We start from the raw sequence: 23889 nt of genomic DNA, 5'->3' as shown, positions 1-23889 counted from the left end.
TTGGTAATGCATATGGTTGTAAACGTGCATTTTTTTAACCTACAGTTTTTGCAGTAAAAGTACAGCAGAGCATAAGTGTGCTTTCTTGTTGCTTGAAGCCCGATATTAAAAATAGGCCCAGCAGTACTATACCCACTCTATACACATACCATAAACTCTTTAAAGATACTCAGAGTGAAAAAATAAAAAGAATTGATATTTACCGGGGGCTTCCTCCCGCCCCATAAACACGCGTGAGGCCCACACCCTCCTCCCGCGGTCTACCGTTCAGCCGCAATCAGCCCCCGTAACAGGCTCAGTCGTGTCAGTCCGGGTCTACTGCGCATGCACAGTAGGTCCGCGCATGCGCAGTAGACCCAGACTGATCTTGACTGAGCCTGGTTCCAGGGCTGATCGCGGCTGAACGGCAGACCGCAGGAGGAGGGCGAGGGGCTCACACGTGTTTATGGGGTGGAGGAAGCCCAGGGTAAGTATCGATTTTTTTTCTTTAAAGAGAAACTATTAGCCAAAATGTGCCCCCCCCCCAAAAACACATATGTAAGTAGATACATACTTGATCTACTTACATCACATATGTATTGTAGTGTCCACGTTTTGATTTCACTGAATTTGATATAGTAAAATGTTGAGAATTCTGTTCCTGGCAGGGGCCGTCTTGTGCCCTCCAGGTTAAAGAATCCCCCCCCATCCCCCTCCTCCCGCACTAATTGTGAGCACAGGGGTGAGGATAAAGGCAGCAGGCACAGACACACCTAATAATGGATCTAAGTGCTGGTGTTCCCATCTGTTCTCTGCACTATCACCGGAGGCAGTGCAGAGAGTATAGAAGGGAACTGCAGTGCCTGGAATCATTATTTCGGAAGTTTGTGTGCACTGCCTTTATCCTTCCCGAAATGCAGCACGGGGAAGAGGGAGAATGCAGCAAGCAGCAGTAGGGCAGAGGGGGGGAGCGGACATGCATCTGGAGGAGGGGGGCCGAGGCAGTGACAGGAGACAGCCTCTCGCCCCCCTCCCTGCGCACTAACAGCGGCTGCAAGCTGAAGAGTGAAGGGGAGACCAGGCGGCCAATCGCAGCACAGAGAGGTGAGTGACAGAGGCTTCAGCCAATCAGGCTCATACAGCATGCCTGTCACTTCTCTTCTGCGGCCGTGTGTACGTTTATAGAGCATGTGGGCATCGGGGGAGAAGACCTAATTGGAAAAAAGTAAGATTGTTTTTATTTGCCTGGTTAGCATCCTGTTTAACATTGTGACAGCCTGCAATAGAAAATTTATTTTGTATTTAATGCCTAACAGTTACTCTTTAAGCACAGCAGAGCCCTCAAATAGCCTAAGAAGTTGGCCTTGTCCACTGTGAATACTGCTGGCAATTTGTGCTGGTTGGTTGAGACTGCTGGTTAGATGAGTTCTATATAACTGTATTTAAAATACCTGGCTGGCTGAGTCCTGGCTTGCTCCTGTAGCTCCTTTTTGCCAGCAAAGTTTCTACCCAAACTCAGAGCAGATCATATGGCCCCACCCACTTCTCTCTCTAATGCTAAAAGGCATTAAAGGTCCAGGTAGCTAAAAAAAATGACATTTACCTACCTGGGGCTTCCTCCAGCCCCTTGCAGCCGACATGTCCCACGCAGCAGCTTGTGAACTACTGCACCTGCGCAGTACACTCCACACCATCAGAGAATGATTGACAGCGGCGCTCGTGGAGGTGCAGTAGAGAATGACCTCGCGCACAGACGGGGACTCCAGGCAGATGGCTGGGAGCGGAGCTGCTGCTGTGAGGGACATGTCGGCTGCAAGGGGCTGGAGGAAGCCCCGCGTAAGTAAATTTAATTTTTTTTAGCTGGCTGGATATTCCCTTTAAACCTTTGTGTTCAGCGCTGCAGCTACAGTTCCTTCTTGTTCAGTGTGTTAGGTGTAAAATATTTAATAACACTTCTCATACCTTCCCCATTGTGTTTATAAAAGTTGCATCTACCTGTCATTAGCTGCCCTGCCTGCAAAAGAAACCATTTCTATATCCTCTTTTACTTAAAGTGGGCCTGAACTCAGAATTTTCTCTGTGCTCTAAAATATAAGCAACAGAATAATAACATTTATAGAAAGACATTTCTTTGTTGGAGCTGATACAAATCCTGCAATAAATCTGCAGTGTGTCTACATTGCTTTCATGGAAGCAGACATAGGGTTAACATTCTGTGTTTACAAATTAGCTGCTTTGCCAAGGACTGCTGTGATTCCTGAGCTGACACAGCTGACTCTATTTCCTGTATGCTTGTTGCAGATGAGTAACACAAACTACAGTACCTAAAAAAATAGCATGGCAGCCAGGCAACAACACATAGCAGCTTTTAAGGAAAAAGTTACCGGTAATCGCCCACCTTTAACTTTCTGAACCAAAGAGGTCTAAAGGCCCATACACACTTTTTATTGATGACGCCCAACAGGGAACTGGACCTAATTCCTCAGGCATTATTCCTGGGGCAACACAGTACAGAGGCATAGTTAGCTTACATGCTAACTACCTATTCTGTTGCAATGCACAGGGGGTAGAGGGAAAACGGACTGGCACAGATTTGACATTACGTAGTGGGCGAGGAGAGCGTCGAGAACACAGCTATCGGCCATCGCCTGGAGGATCACTGGCTTATGGCAGTCTGGGGCTGCTGTACACGTCGGATTACTATTGTTATCGACCGCATAAGTCGACTTTAATCGAGCATGTGCAGGGGCCTTAAGAAGCCATAGGCCAGGTATTTTCACATGTACTCAGTTTCACCAGCACATTGGAAACCTACACCTGGCACTGCTGTGATGCTGCCTGCTGGCGTCATAGCTTCCCTATGATTTACTGCCAGTTAACCGAGGCACTGCTTACCATCCTGTGTGTGACAGCATTATTTACTTATCTCTGATCTGAGTCACATATTTATGCTCTGCTATCTGCATATCAGGTGCGAAAGGCCAGCACATAATGTGGATGAGTTACAATGAGGAGTGATCAGACCTAGTGTGCAGAAAACCGATCACATATGTGTGATTCAGATCCAAAATATGTCATGATGATATTACATAGATGATGGAATTACTTATCAGGTGTAGAGGGAACTGGGAAAGTTAGTTAGGCCAGAAAGGAGGCAAAAACCACAAGCGGGCTCGATAGATACATACAGATTGATGGTAAGGAGAAGCACATACGATCAAAAGGCAATTAGAGAGCTTTCAAACTGTTTCAGAGGCACAAAATCAACAATGGCTTATACAGTAATTGCATTATTGCTCAGGCGGCAGTGTAATATATTCTTAGGATTTCATGTCATAGGTCCACTTATCCAGTTGCAATTTCTAATGTATAGCAACCCTGTAAGTGTCGGGTTACGTTATCTGTATTCAGGAAGGCTTCTGCTGTCTCAAATGGTTCTTTTGAGGTTGCTGTACTTTGTTTGTTTAGATTTTATTAGCCTAATAACTCATGGAACTTGCATAATATTTAGCTATGTCTATGTGATGATGAAGTCTGCAGAATATTTATTACTTTTATGATGTAAAATTTACAAAGCATTTTATGCCCGTTGTCCAGTAGGTTCCCCTGGAAAATGATGGCGATGCTATAGAGAATGGCGTCTTTGTTTGACGTCAGAAGGGGAATTTAATTTAAATAGTTAAATAGCTGTGGCACAATATCAATTTTGTTCACAAACGCTGATTTATTTCATTTCAATATAATCAGCAGGGAAAAGCATTAGAAACAGTAGATATTTTGAGTTTCCAGAGAGAGCTGATAAAGTAGAATATTTGATGAAAAAACAATCCCTGCTGTTCTAAATTACAGCAAACATTTTGAATGTAATCCTTTATCTAGGCACGCACACTTCAGTGTATAAGTAATAACATATTGAACGTTGCCACATATTGGAAATGGCTCCCAACCAATCAGATTATCTCCACTTTGCTTCACATTTTTCTTCCATCCGGCTAGAATTCTTTTTAATCAGGAGCAAATTGTTGCTTGACAACTTTCTGCACAGTTAAGTTGGCGTTGTGCCCTTTCTCCATACTGCTTTGTGATTAAACATATTAACCGCCTGGCTGTGAAGACAAGCCTAATGCAGAACGCAAGTGCTGTCCCCTCTTTCAAGGAAAGTTTCTCTTAAAGTGACAACTGAAGTGAGAGGCATGTGGAGGCTGCCATATTTATTTATTTTCAAACAGTACCAGTTGCCTGACAGTCCTGCTGATCTCTTTGCAGTAATGTCTGAATCTCACACCTGAAACAAGCTTGTTCAGGGGCTATGGCTAAAGGTAGTAGAAGCAATGGGTCAGCAGGACTGCCAGGCAATTCGATAATATAAAAGGAAATAAATATTGAGACAACCACAAACAGTGCAGGGAAATTTGGGGGCACCATGAGCCGCCAAAGGCCATAATGGGAATTTCAACTATAGTGGCAATCAGACAGTAATTTGGGTGGCATCAAAAGACGGAGCCTAAATACTACTAAACAGTGTAATTCATCCACTGGCAATAGCTGGCAGTTGGATGATGGCTTTCCCCTGAGTCCATGGCGGCCTGGAGGGAGAATAGTAATTTACGCCACCAGGACTTTTGCAGGAGCAGGGAGAGCCATTTTTGGCTTTGCCCTGTGCCCAAATTTCCCGTCACCATGGCAGCCTCCATATAACTCTCATTATGGGTTCCCTTTAGGAGGGGGTAATTTACCAAAGTAGAACAGTAAAAAATGTACATGATAATTTAGGAACTTCTCTGTGTCTAATTTTTACTAAATCATTGTGGTCAGGTAAGGTTTCAGCCCGCTTACTTGCTTGTGCTTCAAATATCAGTTTAGGGGCTTGATTCACAAAAGGGTGCTAACTTAGATAGCACGCCTAAAAGCCCCTTAGCACGCCTAAAGCCCCTTAGGACGCACAAAGTAGCTCAAAGTTTAGCGCTGTGCGGTGCACGCGAAACATTGCATCGGGTGCGCCTGAAAAGTTGCACAGTGCGAAGTTTTGGACGCACCTGGTGCAACGTTTTAGAGGCACCCAGTGCGCCATTTTAGTTGCACCCAGTGCAACGTTTCGCCCGCATCGCTAAACTTTGCGCGTGATCAATAAAAGCTTGGGGCGTGCTAACTGCTTATCACCCTAGTTAGCACGCCCAAAGCTTTTAGGCATGTTAACTGAGTTAGCACCCTTTTGTGAATCGAGCCCTAGGGCTGTTAGAGGGTGTATTATGTGTTTTATTTTGCTCCATTTGGTAGCTGTTACAGAACGCACCGGACTATCAGTAATTCCCATAAGGCAGTGGTACAGGGATAGGCCTTGAAGAAGTTAGACACTTGCTCCATCCTGCCTGTGGATGACCAATCTTCATGTTTCATTGGTGGTATACTGTATGATTAATATGGCTTTGCGTGAAGTGGTAAAGGAACCTCCACAGCAGTCATAGTGACTGTTAGGGCCCTTTTACACTTAGCTCCTAAACAACCGATTCACGCCGATGGGTGTAAACGCAGCGGCAGCCCCAGGGCGGCCTAACACCAATTGGCATCAAGTGGGGCGGGTTTTGCAGGAGATCGCACGCTGATGCGCACGCATCTCCGCATGAATGATGGAGCTCCTCTTCATCATCAATCTCCCAGCCGCAATCGCTGCTTGGAGACTGCTACACTGTACAGGGCTGTGATCTAAGGCAGCGCTGTACTGGGGACAACTGTGTGACAGCAGCAATCGGCTCTCATAAGCTGATGCCTATGACAGCCGATCGCTGTCATAGGCTGGCGGGGGGAGGGGGGGAAGGAGGATTAGAAAAATAAGAATAAAATAGGTTTATTTATTTATAAAAAAATACAATACATATAAAAAAAGGAGCAATAAGAACCCACCAAAAGAAAGCTCTGTTGGTGGGCAGAAAAGGGGGGGATCACTTCTGTACTGAGTTGTATGGCCCTGCAGCGAGCCCTTAAAGCTGAAGTGGCCTAAATTGCAAAAAAAATAATCAGTTGCTCTCAGTTATAACTTAAAGAAAACTGATTTTCAAAGTAATGTCTATGTTTTCCTATGGCCTATTTCCCACTGTACGCATTTTAACTGAAAGCTTTTTCACAATCCACTGCTATGGAAAAAATGTGTACCAGCTCGTACTAACGCACACTAATGGATACCAAGGAATTAAGTGTGAAAGGGCCCTCACACTAGTATTCACACTGCTCCATACATGTATCACCCTCCCCTGCTGCCACCTCCACCCCACATCTCCTTGATCTTCCAGCATGGCCAAATTGTCTTGTTTTGATACAATTACAAATATGTTTGAAAACATATGTTTTGTAACTTTCTTTTTAAGACTAAATAAAAGCAATAAAAATAATTGTAATTTCACTTTAACACAACCATCAAAGGTTTTTACTCCTAAACCAGGGGTCTCAAACTCGCGGACCGCAGGCCATTTGCGGCCCGCGGTACAATATTTTGTGGCCCGCCCCGGCAAAAGAGACACGGAAGCAAACTATTTTACCTTATAGTTCGCTTCAGTGCTCCCACGTAATCGGCCGCATCCCCGCCGCTAAACGAGGGCTGCAGAGCCTCCAAATCCCCCGGGCAAACATTCACGACTGCGCTGAGGGGCAGAGCTTCCAGCTGTAGCTCTACCCCTCCTGACGTCAATCACCGCACGGATCGCCACCTCTCCCCGCCCCTCTCTGTGAAGGAAGAGTGAGAGGGGCGGGCAGAGGCGGCGATGCAAAGGTAGTTCAGGGATCCAGCGATCACCAGACACCGAATTACATCTCCTATGAGTTGCTACAACTCATACGGGGGGATAGTATTTTAACGCTGCTGGGGATTCGAGCAGTATCGGGGTGGGTGGTCATTCGGCTCACCCTGCGCCCAGCTCATCGGCGGTGGGAAAATACGTATGCCAAAAAAATGCACTTTTGTGCTCAGTTAAGGTGTGCTTTAAAGGGAACCTGAAGCAAGTAAAATTATTTAAAATAAACACATGACGTAGCTACAAATGAATAATATATACTAACCTCAGTTCCTCCCAGAAGCATTTTCTTCTTACAGTGATCCTTTCCAGTTCTAACAACATTTTGTCAGAACTGAAATCTACCAGTTGCTGTCAGTTATATATCAGCAGCTGTCGGTTACAACTGAATGTGCAAGGTAATGTCCATGTTTCCCTGTGGCTCAAGTGGGTGATATTACAGTTTAACAGTGTGCTGACCAGGAAGCTGTTATGGGGTAATGGCCATTTTTAAAAATGGAGGGCAGTGAATTCCATTGATCACAGTGGACAAACAGGACGCGGGAGAGGAGAAAGAGATTGAGGAGTAGACTACACAGGAGGTAAGTATGACCTGTGTATGGTTATTTTGACTTTTTATTTTCAGTTCAGGTTCTCTTTAAATTGCGGTGGGGTTATGTCATGTTATATAGCAAGTCTATATGCCGAGACCTTAGCAGCAATCTTCAGACAAAAGTGCAATGTAGAGTGGCAGGTCTGTGATAGGTTATGGGTTCTGTAAATGAATTGCAGGACTCTGTAGGGAGCTGTAATTTTTACATCTTATGTTTCCCCTCTGAAATGCTTAATTTAAATGGTACATGTGGAGAATATATTTTATACACCATAATTTCGATTTTCTTCCAAAATATATGGCATACATACCCTGAGGGAGAGGAGGTAACATATTCCTTTCTATTTTGTGCAGGGATACTATTTCTCTCTAAAGAAACATTGGAGCCATATTCTCTCCAAAGTTTATTCTATGCAGGATTTGGGATCTGTCCAACGACTTGCCACGTATCACACAGAGATGCGCTATAAAGAAAGTACATCAGACTTTCTGCTCTCTAATTCTTTCATTGGTGAATGATAAAAAGCTAAGAGAAAGGCAGATTCGGGGATGAATTGTCACACACTAGAGTGAGAAGTACACTCCTCCACAGCAGCAGAACAAGTCAGCACATCATTATGGCCTCAGTAGGCCGATTGTATTGCTCATTTCTCTGTCCATACCAGAAATGGGGCATTCATTTTCAAGGGGATGAGTTTATTCCATTTATGCTATTAGTAGTACCATAGCAGGTTTTATTTGTGCTTGACAGATCTTCAGAATTTACTTCTGGCAGAACTACCAGGCACATGGGCAGCTACAGTTATGGTGGCCATTTCAGCTCTGAGTATATGGCTACCTTATTGGTATTACTTATTATCATACATCGAAATGAAGGTTTTTAAAACATGTAATTGGCACATTTATAGGGAACTTGAAGTGAGAGGGATACGGAGGCTGCCGTCCTCATTCGCTAATAATGTCAGGTGCCTGACTTCTATGCTGATATTCTTTCTCTAAAGGTGGCCACTAACGGTCCAATTTCTAGCGAAAAATCGTTAGAGCGATTAGAAATTCTGATCAGATTGGTTGTAAATAATCTCTGTTGATGGGCACAATGGATTATGAACAATTATAAAAACAGTCGTCCGATTGGATTTTCGTCGAACCAAAATTTGGATTTTCTTATTGGTTGTGAGATAGATAGGAAGCAAAGATTGGTTCGTTGATGGTGTAGTGAACGATTTCACTTCCGATCAGAATTTCTGATCGCTTGAACGATTTTTCACTAGAAATTGGACTGTTAGTGGCCACCTTAATATTTTTAGTCACTAGCCCAGAATGAGCATGCAGATCAGATGCTTTGACTCTGGTCTGACTACACTTGTTGCATGCTTGTTGCAGGTGTGTGACTCAAAAACAACTTAAGGAGGAACTGCAGTGAAAATAACATAATGAATAAAATTGCTTATTTTTTACAATATTCATTCATCGATTATTTAGATAGGTAAAATCTTGGAGACCTGTACGGAATGTTTGTTACTGAGAGTTCTATTGACAGTAGGAGATATTGCTTGCTTGGCAGTTGGAAAAAGCCGTTATTTCCCATAATGCAATGAGGTTCACAGGTGGCAAACTGTCAGGACCAGGGTAATGACATCACACTGTGGGAGTAGTTTCACCACAACATCAGCCCCACAGACCCAGATGATGATGATACACAGATGATGTATCCGAGAAAAGAGATAGATTTCTAGTGGGGAAGAGAGTATCAGCTACTGAGTGGAATAAAGTTCAGTCCTTGGGTAAAGTTCCTCTTTAAAGAGAATCTGTATTGTTAAAATCGCACAAAAGTAAACATACCAGTGTGTTAGGGGACATCTCCTATTACCCTCTGTCACAATTTCGCCACTCCCCGCCGCATTAAAAGTAGTCAAAAACAGTTTTAAAAAGTTTGTTTATAAACAAACAAAATGGCCACCAAAACAGGAAGTAGATTGATGTACAATATGTCCACACATAGAAAATACATCCATACACAAGCAGGCTGTATACAGCTTTCCTTTTGAATCTTAAAAGATCATTTGTGTGTTTACCTTCTGTCCCCTTCTTCTCTCATGCACTGAACATTACAGGCTTCCTGCAGACAGCTCTGCATGTGCCTGTGTTTGTAATTCCTCAGTATGTGTCAGCCAGCTACTTTCACAGCCTAACAGAGGAGGATTTTTATCCAGCTCTCTTCTATCACTGATAAGATAGCAGAGAAGCTGCTGGCTTATGTAAATAAAACACACACTGGAGTGTGCATAGAGGAACAGACCAGCACGGAAGAGTTGGCAGCCTTCCAGACACAGGCCGACAAGTCTGACAAGGGAAAGATACATTGATTTATTACAGAGACCGTGATAGTACAAAGTGCTGCAGTGAGCCAGAACAGATTAGAATAGGTTTAGGAACTTGTAGGATGGTAGAAAAAACGTTGTAATTTTTGTTACAGAGTCACTTTAAGCCTAAGGGCTAGGTTACACTATACATTGCATGCGATTTGCAGGGTATCATGATGGTCCATAGACTTTTATAATACTGTTCACAGTGCAGTAACGCATTTATGTGCAGTGGGTTGGGGACCTTTGTGTGGACAGCACATGCATGTTGTGCACTAATACATGAGGCCTCTAGTGGTTGACCTCTAGCGTTTGTGGCATGACACAGGCATCTGGGAGAGAAGAGATAGGAAGGAGAGCACAGGGGGGTGGATAGAAGATGTGCAGCTTGCAGGGAAGTGTACGCTTTGCTGCTGCATCTGTGATAACAACATCAGCCCTAGCGACACGCTCCCGATCCACCACCGTTCAAGAGAAATCTTCCATCCGGCACTATTGACCAATTTGAACGATTTTGGCTGAAAATGAGGAATCGTTTGCTGCATTGATTTCTATCAGATTTGGTCAAATGATTGAACTGGCTGGATATCAGTGCAAAAATTCAACCAGTGTATGGCCCCCTTAACTTTACTAAGTTCTAATCTAATGGGGAGAACAAGACAAGAACATTCAGACCTTACTGAAGTTAGCACCGGGCGTTCATGTTTGATTACTAATGTAGATAATATACTATACCATTATGAAGACGTGTGCTTTGTTTATATTTACTGCTTACTACTGAACTGTAGTTTGATTTGATTTTTGTATTCTCATTATATTATATTTTTGTATTCACATCTTACCTTTTAAGTCCTCCATGATGCTCCAGTCCCATCTCCTGTCCTTGGCTTGCACAATGGAAAGTTTGTATATGTTCAGCGTTGCCAGCTAATCCTCATATGGTCTCACTGCATTTCCTTTTTTATGATATTATTCTAAATACTAGGAAAAGCTGGGTAAATTTATTAGCTTTGAGTTTTATTTTATATTGTCCCCCATCAGCAGTGAGACACTGGTGTGTAATGATGTGAAGAAATATGTGTGCAAGAGGAGTCCCGTGTAGCGTTTGTGAATGTTCCGCTTCTATTTTCGGTCTAAACCACATTTTTATTTTACTGGTGTGTCTTCTCTCGCTTATATGCTGAATATAATATATTACCGTATATTTAATATATTATACACAATATGCTAGATCACCCATGTGTGTGAATTGCACAAAGCATTTAAAACAACAAGAGTTATGCAGAAGTATAGAGGATGCAAGAGCGTGAGGAAAAGCAATAAATAATACTGGAGTCATGAAGGTCTTGTCTGTCAGGAACTTACAGCGCCTCACTCTGTTTACAAAGAATCTGTTTGATTTGGTGCTGTGTATGGATTCACTGAAATGTGGTACTACTCCATGGAGATCTAACCAGTGACTTGAACCTGTGCTGGCAGGACATGGGATTGTAGGCAGCACCTAGAAACCCCTTTGTTATATATAATCTAAACAAGACTTTCAATATAATAAAGAGACACACCTGGATTGTGGCAAATAAAAGGTCATGGCGCTTTATTATTGTTTATACATAAGTTAAATAAACAATACCATGGCCCATGTGCAGTTCACTTTTTCTCCTGACTTTTCTCTGAGGTAATATTCTTAACTTCTCAATAAAATCCTTTTAAACAGGCAGCAAGCAGGAAAATACCGTATTTTTTGCAATATAAGACACACTTTTCTTCCCCAAAACTGGTGGGGAAAAGTGGGTGCGTCATATATTCCAAAGGTACAGTATTTTGACCCCCAGAATATACTTACTGGATCCTGCCGCCGTGCTCCTCTCCTCTTCCATCTCACTGTGGTAATCCAAGGGCGGTCTGTCATCCTGGATCAAGCCTTTCTTGGTCCCAGCCGCCCTGCTCCTCTCCATATTTAGACTGCAGCCTTGCGGTGTACACGCGCTGTTTCTGTTGCCGTCACCCTTCCTGGTTACAGCATCCTTGGTACTTCCTGGTTCTAGTGCCTCTGCTGTGGGACCTGTAGCGCATGTGCGCCTCACGTCATGCATGACCCCTGCACACGTGCGCAGCAGGTCACACAGAAGAGGTAGTAGATATTGGTAGAGATATTGGTGACAAGAGTTACTGAACTAGTAGAAGTGATCAGTTTCTGCTACAGAATTTCATGGCAAGGAATTTGTGAAGAAGGATGCGAATGAGATTGATTTGTATGTTTCCGGCTGCCTGATCACCATCATGTGATCATGTCTCACTTCTGTGAAACCTAAAAGGAAAATGTATGTAAAGTAGCTTATCTTCTTGATGATTGACATAGAAGAACAAAGTCACATAAAACAGGCTGATCCAACACCTGCACAGTTTCAGTGCCAAATCACAGTTCCTGACTAGAGTGCCAAAGCCAGCCGCAGTAATCATGATCCAGGGCTGAAAACAGCTGCATCAGACCTCCCACATCGCCCAAGCATCAGGTGCCAAGAAAATCAGCAGACAATGTCATCTCAGACCTGTACTTTTTGACAATGGATGATTTAATGTCAGAACTTCTTCACTATGTATTCTGTGGATAGTAGACATTTTACTTTTTGTTTTTATCCTTCTTGAGTTAATGGGGAAGTCAGGATTACGTGCTGGGGAGGGTATAAGGCTAGGTCCACACAGGTCCATTCAGGATCGGTTCCGTTTCAAACTGATCCGTTTTTCTAAACTTTTTTTTTCTCCCACCGTTTTTCCAGAAATGCATTTTTGTAGCATATGTTTCCGGTCCGTGGAAACGTATGCCCAGCCGTGGGGGGAGAGGCAGCCACCATGGAGGGGTATAGCAGGCAGTACGGGGTGGCAGTGGTCAGCAGGGAGGGGGGACGCCCCCCCTACCTCACCTAGATCCCCCATCCCCGCTACCCCTCCAGATACATGCCGCAAAACTTGTTATAATGTATAACAGAGAAGAGCGGGGAGCTTACCTTCTCTTCACTTTTTCCGCTCACCGAGTCACTGCCTGAAGTGCCGCCCTCTATACTTCGGAGAGCAGCATTGCAGGCAATGACTTGTTAAATTTGTTAAAATGTATAGCAGTGACAAGCGGGGAGCTTACCTTCTCCTCCTACTTCCTCCCCTGCTATACATGTTAACAAGTTTAGCGGTATGTAGCTGGAGGGGGGGTAGCAGGGACGGGGACCCAGGTGAGGGGGGGGATGTCCTGACCACTGCCACCCCCTATCCTGCCTGCTAAACCCCTCCAGCATGGCGGCCCCATCTCCCTCCACAGGCTGTGACGCAGAAACATGTCCAAATCTGCCTGCGTAGAGGGGGATCCGTTTTTCTATTGCCTGCCACTACCCCTGCGTGTATCAGGATCCAGATTCATTGCCTGAAAATGCAGCAGATCCAGACCTTCCATTCAGGTTTTGAAAACGGGTCCCCGCAAACGCAGACGGATCAGTTTTTTTTATGGGTGAAGACAGCTGCTATCTAAAACACTGGTATCCATGGCTCCGGTTTCGATCCGGCCTGAAAAACAGAGCCACAGATACGTTAAGCTACCTAGTGTGGACCTAGCCTAAGGGTTTTCTAGACTGTAGAGGGAAAATATTATTTTATATTGAAATAGTATTTTAGATTGGGAGTGGCTTACACTAGATTATGAAGATGAAATAGTATGTAATGTTAAGAAGGTTATGGCTAGGTCATGGGGATGAGTAATATTGAATATTGTAGGAGTAGTATTTAACATTAGAGGAGTAAGATGGTAAGGTCATGGCCTTATAGCTAGGCCATTGCTTTATGTAGAGCATGTAGATGGAATGGGTCCATATGCAGATAAAAAGAAAATGCTTTTTAAGTCACTGGAAGGCAAGAAAATACTCAATATAATTTTGATAGTACCTTTTCACCTATTTTCAGTACTTTTTCAGTTGAAAAGTGCTGGAAAGTGATTTTAAATAGAATATGAATAATGATCTCCTGGGAGAAAACTCAGGAGAAAAAGTTAATTGCATATGGGCAATAGGGCCATATGCAATTAACTTTTTCATCTGAGTTTTCTCCTAGGATATAATTTTTCATCTTCTCTTTAAAATAACTTTTCAGCACTTTTCAATTAAAAAGGTACCAAAAAGCAGGGGAAAAAGTACTATCAAATTTATTGTTTGCTTGCTGCTCTATTAAAAGGTATTAAATTAACAGATTGTGAAAATATCACCTAGTAGAAAACTCAGGAGAAACAATTATTTGCATATGGCCCATAATGTGTAATGCTGGGGGCAGTTTATTGGTAGGCCATAAAGCAGGAGTAGTATTTATGAAGGTTACGGAGGTGGAATAATTTTAGTATGAGGAGAGAACTCCCATAATTTTAGGTTATGGGCATTGTGAAAAGCAAAAGGCATTTCTTAACATTTGCACTGGCTAAATCAGCAGTGACAGCTCTTAATATCACTTTTAATATTAATCACAAATGCTTGAATCCACTTTAATTTATGTTCAATTATTTGTTTGATCGAATGTCTAATTGGAAAAAAAATGTACAGTGCATGGCCAGCTTAAAGTGTACCTGTAGCGAAATAAAGTGTCCCAAACGGGTACTTACCTCAATAGATGGAAGCCTCTGGATAATACTCTGACCGGGACCACCAGAAAACTGTAGACAAGCCGTCGGCTCGAGCCTGCTCAGTAGCAATAACTTGATTGGGCGTGGCTTCTTTTTGCCAAAGCCTGAGTGGGTCCATGCTACCTCACAGGTGCAGTGCAACCATACTCATGTTCATGTACGGAATCTTCTGTGCAGCTAAAAATGAGGCTTGGGTAAGAAAAACTAAGTTCTGATGCTATGAAACTGTTAAAGAAACACCAAGCCTTTTCAGTGCTGCTGAGTACATTTTTATTCTGGAGGTTCACTTTAAAGGGATACTTAAGTAAAAAAAAAAAATGATTTTTACTCACCTGGGGCATCCCTCAGCCCCCTGAAGCTGTATGGTGCCCTCACAGCCTCGCTCCAATCCTCCTGTCCCCGTCGGCGGCTACTTCCGGGTTCGGCGACAGCCGCCCACAGGCTGGGAATGCGAGTGATTCTCTGCGTTCCCAGCCACTATATCACCCTCTATGCTGCTATAACTTATAACATATACGCTATAGCAGCATAGAGGGTGATATAGCGGCTGGGAACGCAGAGAATCACTCACGTGGTCCCAGCCTGTCAGCGGCTGTCGCCGAACCCGGAAGTAGCCGCCGGCGGGGACAGGAAGATCGGAGCGAGGCTACGAGGGCACCATACAGCTTCAGGGGGCTGAGGGATGCCTCAGGTGAGTAAAAATCATTTTTTTTTTACTTAAAGAGGAACTCCAGTGAAAATAATGTCGTAAAAAAAGTACTTTATTTTTTACCATAATTATGTATAAATGATTTAGTCAGTGTTTGCTCATTGTAAAATCTTTACTCTCCCCGATTTACATTCTGACATTTACCACATGGTGACATTTTTACTGTGGGCAGGTTATGTAGCTGCTCCTAGCTGTTTTGGCTGTTAGAGCTAATTCCTGTCTGTGAACATTATTACATTTTGGCAGTTTGCCCAGAGTACCGCGGTACTCAGAGCTTCTTGTGGGAGGGGTTTCAACACAAAATCAGTCATACAGCGCCCCCTGATGGTCTGTTTGTGAAAAGCATTATATTTCTCATGTAAAAGGGGGTATCAGTTACTGATTGGGATAAAGTTCAATTCTAGGTTGGAGTTTCTCTTTAAGTATCCCTTTAAGCACAAGAGAGCCCACACTCTGCTGGTTGGTTGAGACTACTGGTTAGTGGTTAGTGAAATTCTAGATAACTGGGACTCTACTGTATATGCATACATTAATTTTTTGCCTAGAGTTATACTTTAACAAACACTACTGAGTAACAGGATCTCCCATTGCAACACCGCGGAGAAGAAAGGGCTTGAACTAATAACACGTTCTACTATTGACATAAGGTCCCCTGATTAATTGTTTTTTTAATCTAGTGGTAGATGATTTTAAAAAATGTATGTCTGTAGCTGAACCTGTGACATACAAGTGAAAGCAATGACCTACATGAGCAGATCAGTACAGCTTGTTGAGTAGGGCTGAAACATTAACATTCCAGGCATTTACCCCGTGTATTGCCTGTTAAGTTGCAATCACTTTTTTTTTCCAGAAAATTAGTGACGACTTGGCTGTTTTCTGTTTGGAATGTTTTCTTGGAAGCGGAACAGTCAGAATCAGGATTGCAGCATCATCGTGCGGGTTTACAGCCTCGCAAATTACCCTGAGCTGGGCACAAAGAAGGCTTGTCTGATTAACACACATTGATTACTGTTGTTTTTACATTTTATAAAGTAGAAGGTATGGGATCTTGGTTCTCTAGATTATTAATGCACAAAGACGTGCAGACATTCCGAGGATTAATTGCTGATTACTTTGCAAGACGAGTCATATTTCTTCTGCTAGTTCCATTAAGGAATTTTTGTTTTTGACGATTGGCCAAATCTTTATTTCACTGCGGCAGCATTGCCTACAAGTTGTCTTGTGGGTAGAGCTTGTGAGAACGAAACCAGACAAACCAGATATAGAAGATAAATACATGATATAATTTAGTAATCACTCTTTGTCACGCAAGGATAACACATTCACAGCACTGAGGACACAATGTAGAGATTCTAAGAAAAGTGAAAATGGAAAAGCGCCCCACGTGTTTATTTGGTCCTATTTGCACCAGTGCTAAGGCAGTAGTATGGAGATGGGAAGATCCCGACATAGCAGTGTATAGGTAGGTGAATGACCTATTTTTTACAAGATGATTGAATGGATTATTAATGTCTTAGTTATGGCTTCCATTTTTAACACACGTGATGATAAATTTTCATAATGATTTCTGCATCACACATTGGACGTTGATTCATCAAGCTGTTCTGCTAAAGCAGCGCATCTTAATGACAGGAGCGTGAGCTCAGCGCACACTATGCTGTGGTAATGCAGCTAGCGTGCACTGGTAACTTACGCTCACTCCTTTTAACTAACGGCTGCTCCACTGAACTCACCCTGAGCCCCAGCGGGTCCCGTGGCTTTAATTGACGCAATCCTGGCACTTTGATTGGCCCAATAAGCTGCCTGTCAAGTGACAGGCAGCCTACTGGGCCAATCAAAGTGTTTGCGCTCTTGTCATTAAGCTGTGCTTTATCAGCACAGCTTGATGATTTAACCCCATAGAAACATATTTAAAATACTTGGCTGTCATGAGTATTGTAGCTTCATTTTCACTTGTATTGTGCAGTTTTATTGGAAAGGAATCTGTCCAGACTCCCCCCATCCTATCATAATTTAGTCATAAAATAGAGACACCTGGGAGAAGATAAAAGACCATCTCTCCTTCTGATCATAGATTGCTAGAGCTTTAACTTTATTTCAATCCTATGTCAGACTATGTCAGGCATTTCCCAGTATAGGTCCAAAGTAAGACATAGTGCCTGATGCACGTAACTGCGGTAATATTGCCATGAACAGACTGCGCACGGCAATATTACCCTTACTTACATTAGCAGCACTCCATGTTACATTATTAGCATAGCGTGGTGATCAAGTAGCACAACCGTTGCTACAGTTATGAGCTTTACTAACAGTAACCCTCATTTGTAACGTGCATTACTGTAGCAATGTCGTGCTACTGGAGTACCATGGGTCACGCTAACTGCATAACTTGCGGTACTGCTGGCGGAAGTAAGGGTAATATTGTTGTGCGCTTTCTGTGCATGGCAATATTACCACAGTTACGTGAATCAAGATCATAGTCCAACGTAGTAAAACATGGTTGCCACTAGGGGTGCTTTTGCTGACAGAAATCTGACACAGCGCCAACTCCTTTAGATCAAATTGTCAGACTGAGTCCAACACTTTGTTCACCGATTCCTATTTCAGATATATTATCTGAGCAAATTTGTATTTGCCACTAGGGGCGCGGTTTGCAGATCTAGTCTATGTGGATCAAAGTGTGGGACAGACATTTTGATATTCTCGGTACCACACCGTACCATATTCGTTATTACGCTGGTGCGCACACATGCTCAGGTAGCTGGTAAATTGTCCCTAAGAGCACTAAATAAAGGCCCTGAAATAGTAGCTTGTTGAGGTTATTACCGTAAATCAATCCTGAACTAAATTTTCTTTATTTTAAGGCTAAGTCTGTTATATTCAACATACTTAAAGAACATTGTCTTACTGGAGCACAATTTAATCTTACTTTGCTGTCCACAACGTCACAATTTATGCCTCTGTTTCATGTAGGAAATTCTGTAGGTTACTTTACCTTTAGAGCAGATGTTCCTGAGTGACACCAGACAGTCGTGCGGTCGGTCATAACATCAAGTTATTTGTGCGGAAAAGTTGCACGTGTGTACAAGCATTTAGATGGACAGTCCTACAAAGTGGGAGGTGAAAAAGGACCTGGGCAATTCTGAAGGGGCAGAGCTTAACTGACAACTGGTCATTGGACTTCTCTGGGCAGGAAGTAAGAGCAAATCTTTGCTACAGGCACACAGGAGACAGTGTCAAAAATAGTGCCACAAGATGCTGTAGCTTCAGAACATCTGCCAAGTTCTTATTGCTGTTCCACTTAATGAGATTTCTCCTGCACTGTCCAGGTACTTTTGTTTCTCTTGAAAGAAAGTGAGTGATCTCACTGAATGAGGACATGGAGGACAAGAAGAGCAGTAGAAACCTGACAGAGTTCCTAGTCTATCCAGAACTGTAGCCTCCCCTCCAAACCTGGTTATAAAAAGCAGAAAGATATTATGTATATAAAATGTATAGGTTACATGTCACTGACACTAGGTGGAAGGGCCTTGATATATATGTTTATGCACAACTATAAACATTCACCCATTGCAACCAACCAGATTCTTTGATTCATTTGAAAGATGAGACTGAATGGTTGCCATGCACAACCGCTCTATTTATTAGGTTTCAGCAGTCAGACAGACAAATTAACTTCGTCACCCGTATAATTAAAGAATGATGGCTTGTGCTGAAGTAGAAGTTTTATTTTACTAGGCCTTATGTCATGGCAATTTCAAATGCATCCAAGACATTACGTAATTTTATTTAGAAATGCAGAACTGACTATTGAAGAGCACTGCAGGCAAACTTAGCATGTTATAGAAATGTTACCGGGATAGCTTTAAAGGGGTTCTGTTAAGCTTTTTAAAAGCAAAAACTGCCACTTACCTGGGACTTCTATCGGCCCCCTGCAGCCGGAATGTCCCGCGCCGTCCTCTTCCGATGCGCCATTCCCCGCCGACGGCAGCGGTGTAATTATTTGTCTAACTAGACGAATAGAAGCGCGGCCGTGGCCATGCGCGTGCTCGCTCCCGTGTGCGTCAGCGGGAGCTTACTGTCCAGGAGCAGTACTGGAAAACTTCGTACTGTGCCTGCACAATAACTCCCACTGACGTGCACGGGAGCGAGCACGTGTGCAGCCACGGCCGTGCAGCCACACTTCTATTCATCTAGTTAGACGAATAATTACACCGGAGCCGGCGGTGGGAAACGACGCATCGGAAGAGGACGGCGCGGGACATTCCGGCTGCAGGGGGCCAATAGAAGCCCCAGGTAGGTGGCAGTTTTTGTTTTTAAAAAGCTGAACAGAACCCCTTTAATAAACAACAAACTAATGAGCAGTGATGCAGAAAGTGAATAGTATTGGCGTTAGTGTGTTTCTTGTATAGATATGTTTTACTTCCGAATGTCCGTTCTTTTATTTTCCTGTCCTGCCATTGAAATATGCACATATTATATAGGTGCATATTATTCAGAACATCTATACAGAAAAACTGAGGTATACAGGTGCTAATGGACCACAATCTACACTCAAACATCAACAGTGAACAAGCAGCCATTTAGCATAATCAGACTTACGAAAATAATAAAAGGGACGCACTTAATGCCCAGCTATGTTGGATACCAGCACTGATAATTGGCCTGATGAAGTTAGTTGAGTATGCTCACGAAACGCATTGCCTTAGGGTCCTTTTACACTTAATCAGTTGCTTTCAGTTATAACTGAAAGAAAACTGATTTTCAAAGTATTGCCCATGTTTTCCTATGGCCTCTTTTACACTTAACGCGTTTTAACTGAAGTCTTCTTCCCAATGCACTGCTATGGAAAAATGCGTACCAACGCACACTAACGCACACCAACTGATTAAGTGTAAACGGGGCCTTAGTGCAAATAAATGTTCACTTTTCCTTATATTAGTGTCTTCTTATTTTTTCATTTTAAAGAGAACCTGTACTTAGTAAAAATATTTAAAATAAACACATGAGGTAACTTCAAATGAACATTGCATAGTTACCTTGCCATCAGTTCCTCTCAGAAGCTCACCATTTTCTTCTGACAATTATCCCTTCCAGTTCTGACAATATTTTGTCAGATCTGAAATATATCAGTTGCTGTCAGTAAAATATCAGTTGCTGTCAGTTATAGCTGAGAGGAAAACTGATGTACCAGGTAATGTCCATGTTTCCCTATGGCTCAAGTAGGCGATGTTACAGTTTAACTGTGTGCTGACCAAAAAGCTGTTATGGGTAATGGCCATTTTCAAAATGGAGGACGGAAAATTCCCTTGATCACAGTGAACAAACAGGACGCGGGACAGGAGAAAGACACTGAGGAGTAGACTACATGGAAGGTAAGTATGACTTGTGTATGCTTATTTTGACTTTTAATTTTCAGTTCAGGTTTTCTTTAAGGAATTTAGTGTATTTTATGCTTCCTGGGCACCTCTTTCCTTCATTGTGTTCATTACCCTTCAGTGGAGGGTGGCCTCCTGCCAACTGCTTAGAGCTGACAGGTTTCAGCCTATGATTTGTCAAGAGAAAGGACAAGACACAGGTCATTTATATCACGCTTTCTCCTAGTGGACGCAAAGCGCCAGAGCTGCAGCCACTAGAGCATGCTCTATAGGCAATCGCAGTGTTAGAGACTTGCCCATGGTCTCCTCACTGTATAGGTGCTGGCTTACTGAACAGGAAGAGCCGAGGTTAGAACCCAGGTCTACTGTGTCAGAGGCAGAGCGCTTAACCAGTACACTATCCAGCCACTGCTAGAGAGATAGAAAAGAGAGAGAAGAGAGCAACTGTAGTACAGTGGTGAACCCTGTACTCGAGGGAAGATGGTTATTCTCCTAAAAGATATATTTGTTAGTTGCCCTGTATAGCAACCTTATCTTGTGCCCCCCTTTTGTACCCCTTTGTACTACACTTATACTCCACCTGACTATAAATACTACACAATATGGGTGCTATTCCCTAACTAGTTTATGTTGATGTCCAGTTTTTATTAAAATGCCACCAAGCTTGACAATGGTTTTAGCTCCTGGGGTCAGAAAGTAAGAGAAAGTTTCTGCAATGGGATCACAGACAACATTAAAAACTCCTAAGCTTCCCACCATTTTACATAATACAAAATTATTGGAATTTAAAATATTGTGTTTTTGGCTTTCTCGTGCATATATTCATCCAAGCAGATTAAATAATTAAATTGTCTGCTTGACCTATCCTGTTAACCGGCTTTAAATTCACACATAAGTAGTAATTGTTATTTTCATGTTATTTCTTTTGTGTAAAAGGTCACAAATGTCTTTCACAAAATATATTTTTTTAAACAAATTTAGAAAAAAAATTCTGATGCCATAATAGGCAAAGCATATTTATTTTAATACTTTAAAACATCCCGTTCACAGTGGGATGTTGCAGTGCGACAAAATGGATACGAAAGTTGCTCCGAGATGTTAAATCTGTGTGACGTTCACAGTGTGTCCAGTGCAGAGCGATGTAATGGAACGCAGTATCCCAACATAACCGCATAACTCATGCGTTAATAGCGAAACAAAATTTCTATTGTATGCTTCACTGTATGTGACACAAGGCATGCATAGCTATAAGATTATGACTTACATTATAATGCACGGCAATGTGCATAGTGCAAGTGCACCCTAATAATGTATGGATAGCTTGATCCACCCAAGCACTCACAAGAGGTATGTGTTCCAATCAGTAAACACTGTTTAAAGTAAAAGCAAGAAGTTATAAATCAGGATGATACCATTTATTGGCTAACTAAAAATGAATAAAAATAAGCAAGCTTTCGGCCTTGCAGCCTTCGTCGGGCTTATATCCTGTTAGTTTGCAGGCTGGTGGTACAGACAGACATACATGCAACATCAAAAGGGAAAACAGATAATTTTTTTCAAGCATAAATACATGTCATTAAGATGCCTTAATTTAAACAGACCATCCAAATGGGGTTAGAGGTTGTTAGCTGAGATAAGGATCCTTGTTTACTCTCAGCTAACAGACCTGGGATTAGGATTGACCCAGAGGTATCGTAAATTCTTAGTTCACAAGTTCAGCTAGAATGGCTGAGAAAGTTCAAATATCATCAGCATCATACCAATATAAAAAATTGTTGTCTTTATTCAAACCGTTCTCCACAGCTTTGAAACAATTTATAAATTTTGCTTCTGCTATTAATCGATCATTTGACGTTTTGAAGCCACCCTTCAGGGCAGTGACATGAAGATCATCCATGCTGTGTCCATTGGACCGAAAGTGTGTAGCAACTGGGAGTCCAGATTTGGTATCATTAATAGTGTGCCTGTGTCCATTCATACATTTGCGCAGAGTTTGTCCAGTTTCTCCCACGTACATAACATTGGGGCATTTGGCACACATGATCAGATATACCAGATTGGTGTAACCACAGGAAAATGTGCCTTGTACTCTGTACTCCTGTTGTGAACCTGGTATCGTTACCCTGTCAGTGGAGTAAATGTGCCTGCACGTCCCACATATTTTTTGTCGGCAGGGTGATGTTCCGTTTTGTTGAGGCCAAATCAAAGAGCTCCTGACAATCATCTGTTTTAGATTGTGTGGTTGCCGATATGACAAGAGTGGAGGTTTAGGGAATATCGTTCTCAGTCTGTGATCCTTGTGTAAAATGGGATGAAGTTCCTTAGCAATCCTCCTTAAGATTTCCAGGTGTGGGTTGTAGGTGACAACCAAAGGGACACGTTCCTCTTTCTGGTTTTGCTTATATTCAGGAGTTCAGTCCTGGGGATGATGCTGGCTTTCCTGATTTGGGCCTCAGCCATAGGAGGACTGTAACCTTGTTTAATGAAAGTGTTCTTAAGGCGATCCAGGTGCTTGTCTCTGTCCATTCTGTCAGAACAAATCCGGTTGTACCTTATAGCTTGGCTGTTTAAAGTAAGTACCATGCATTCCTTTTTCTGTACTACACAAACAATTCATTATATCATAAGATTATTTTCACTTCAGATTCCCTTTAAACTATGCCTAGTAATTGTTACTCAGCATATAAAATGGGATGAGCGTAAAGAAGCGACCTCAAAGAGCTAGTTGGGAAAGTCTCCATATGGTGGCAGTAAATTTGGGGAATGCGTGGGGCTTAATTTCCTTAGTAAACTGAGATAGTTAGATATTCTCCCAACACCTACCTAGTTTCCTGAGGTCAGCATGACTTCTTCATACAATATTTCATTGTCAGCAGAACAAGTTCAAGTACCTTTGCGAAAATCTTATTGGTTGCTCTGCCCTTTTGCATCTCATTCCTCTTTGCAGTATGTTAATAAGCAAACACCTCTGACGCGTTTTTTGTTTTTCTTCTAACCAACGCTGCTTTATTTTCTGCACAGACAAACCACTTCAGCAAATTGCTTTATAATTAATAATTGTGGTCAACAAAAAACAGCGTGTGAAATTCCAGATGGTGGTGAAAGTTGATCCATGTGAGCTAAAGGTTAAGGACATCAAAGGAGGGCTTTTGTACATAGATCTTTGTCTCAGGAAATGATACATACGGATGACGCACTTACATAAACAATCTCACTGTGGTGACTTCATGAGATGGTGTTAAAAAACCGTACTTCAAACTTTTTTTTTTAAGGCCAAACGGCTTCTGAGCATCCTCATCTGACTTAGAAGGATTAGTGTCCTTATAACAAGTGCATTGAATCAGTCCAAAATTGCAGCCAGTTCAATAATACGATAATAATGCATTACCAACTTTGCTCCCCTGAATAGATATAAGTAGCTCTTGGCTGAAG

At 42.5% G+C, this 23889-nt stretch overlaps 1 protein-coding gene across 8 annotated transcripts in view; it reads left to right on the top strand.

Annotated features, from left to right (window-relative positions):
* The window catches only part of THRB (thyroid hormone receptor beta), a 479584-nt gene that overhangs the window by 311598 nt on the left and 144097 nt on the right, over positions 1 to 23889 (top strand). The window contains exon 1 of one of the 8 annotated variants that reach the window (XM_068236164.1): positions 16460 to 16541. The exons of 6 other annotated variants lie outside the window; for them this stretch is intronic. The gene's annotated coding sequence lies outside the window, so the exon portion shown is untranslated. Of the gene's footprint in view, positions 1 to 16459; positions 16542 to 18339; positions 18409 to 23889 lie in introns of those variants that run through there. One more of the 8 variants, XM_068236160.1, reaches the window with a different exon arrangement.

This window comes from Hyperolius riggenbachi, chromosome 5, assembly GCF_040937935.1.
Source record: "Hyperolius riggenbachi isolate aHypRig1 chromosome 5, aHypRig1.pri, whole genome shotgun sequence".
In the NCBI taxonomy this organism is placed as follows: domain Eukaryota; kingdom Metazoa; phylum Chordata; class Amphibia; order Anura; family Hyperoliidae; genus Hyperolius; species Hyperolius riggenbachi.
Note: the sequence above shows the minus strand (reverse complement) of the source record. Positions and strands in the feature narration are given on the sequence as shown.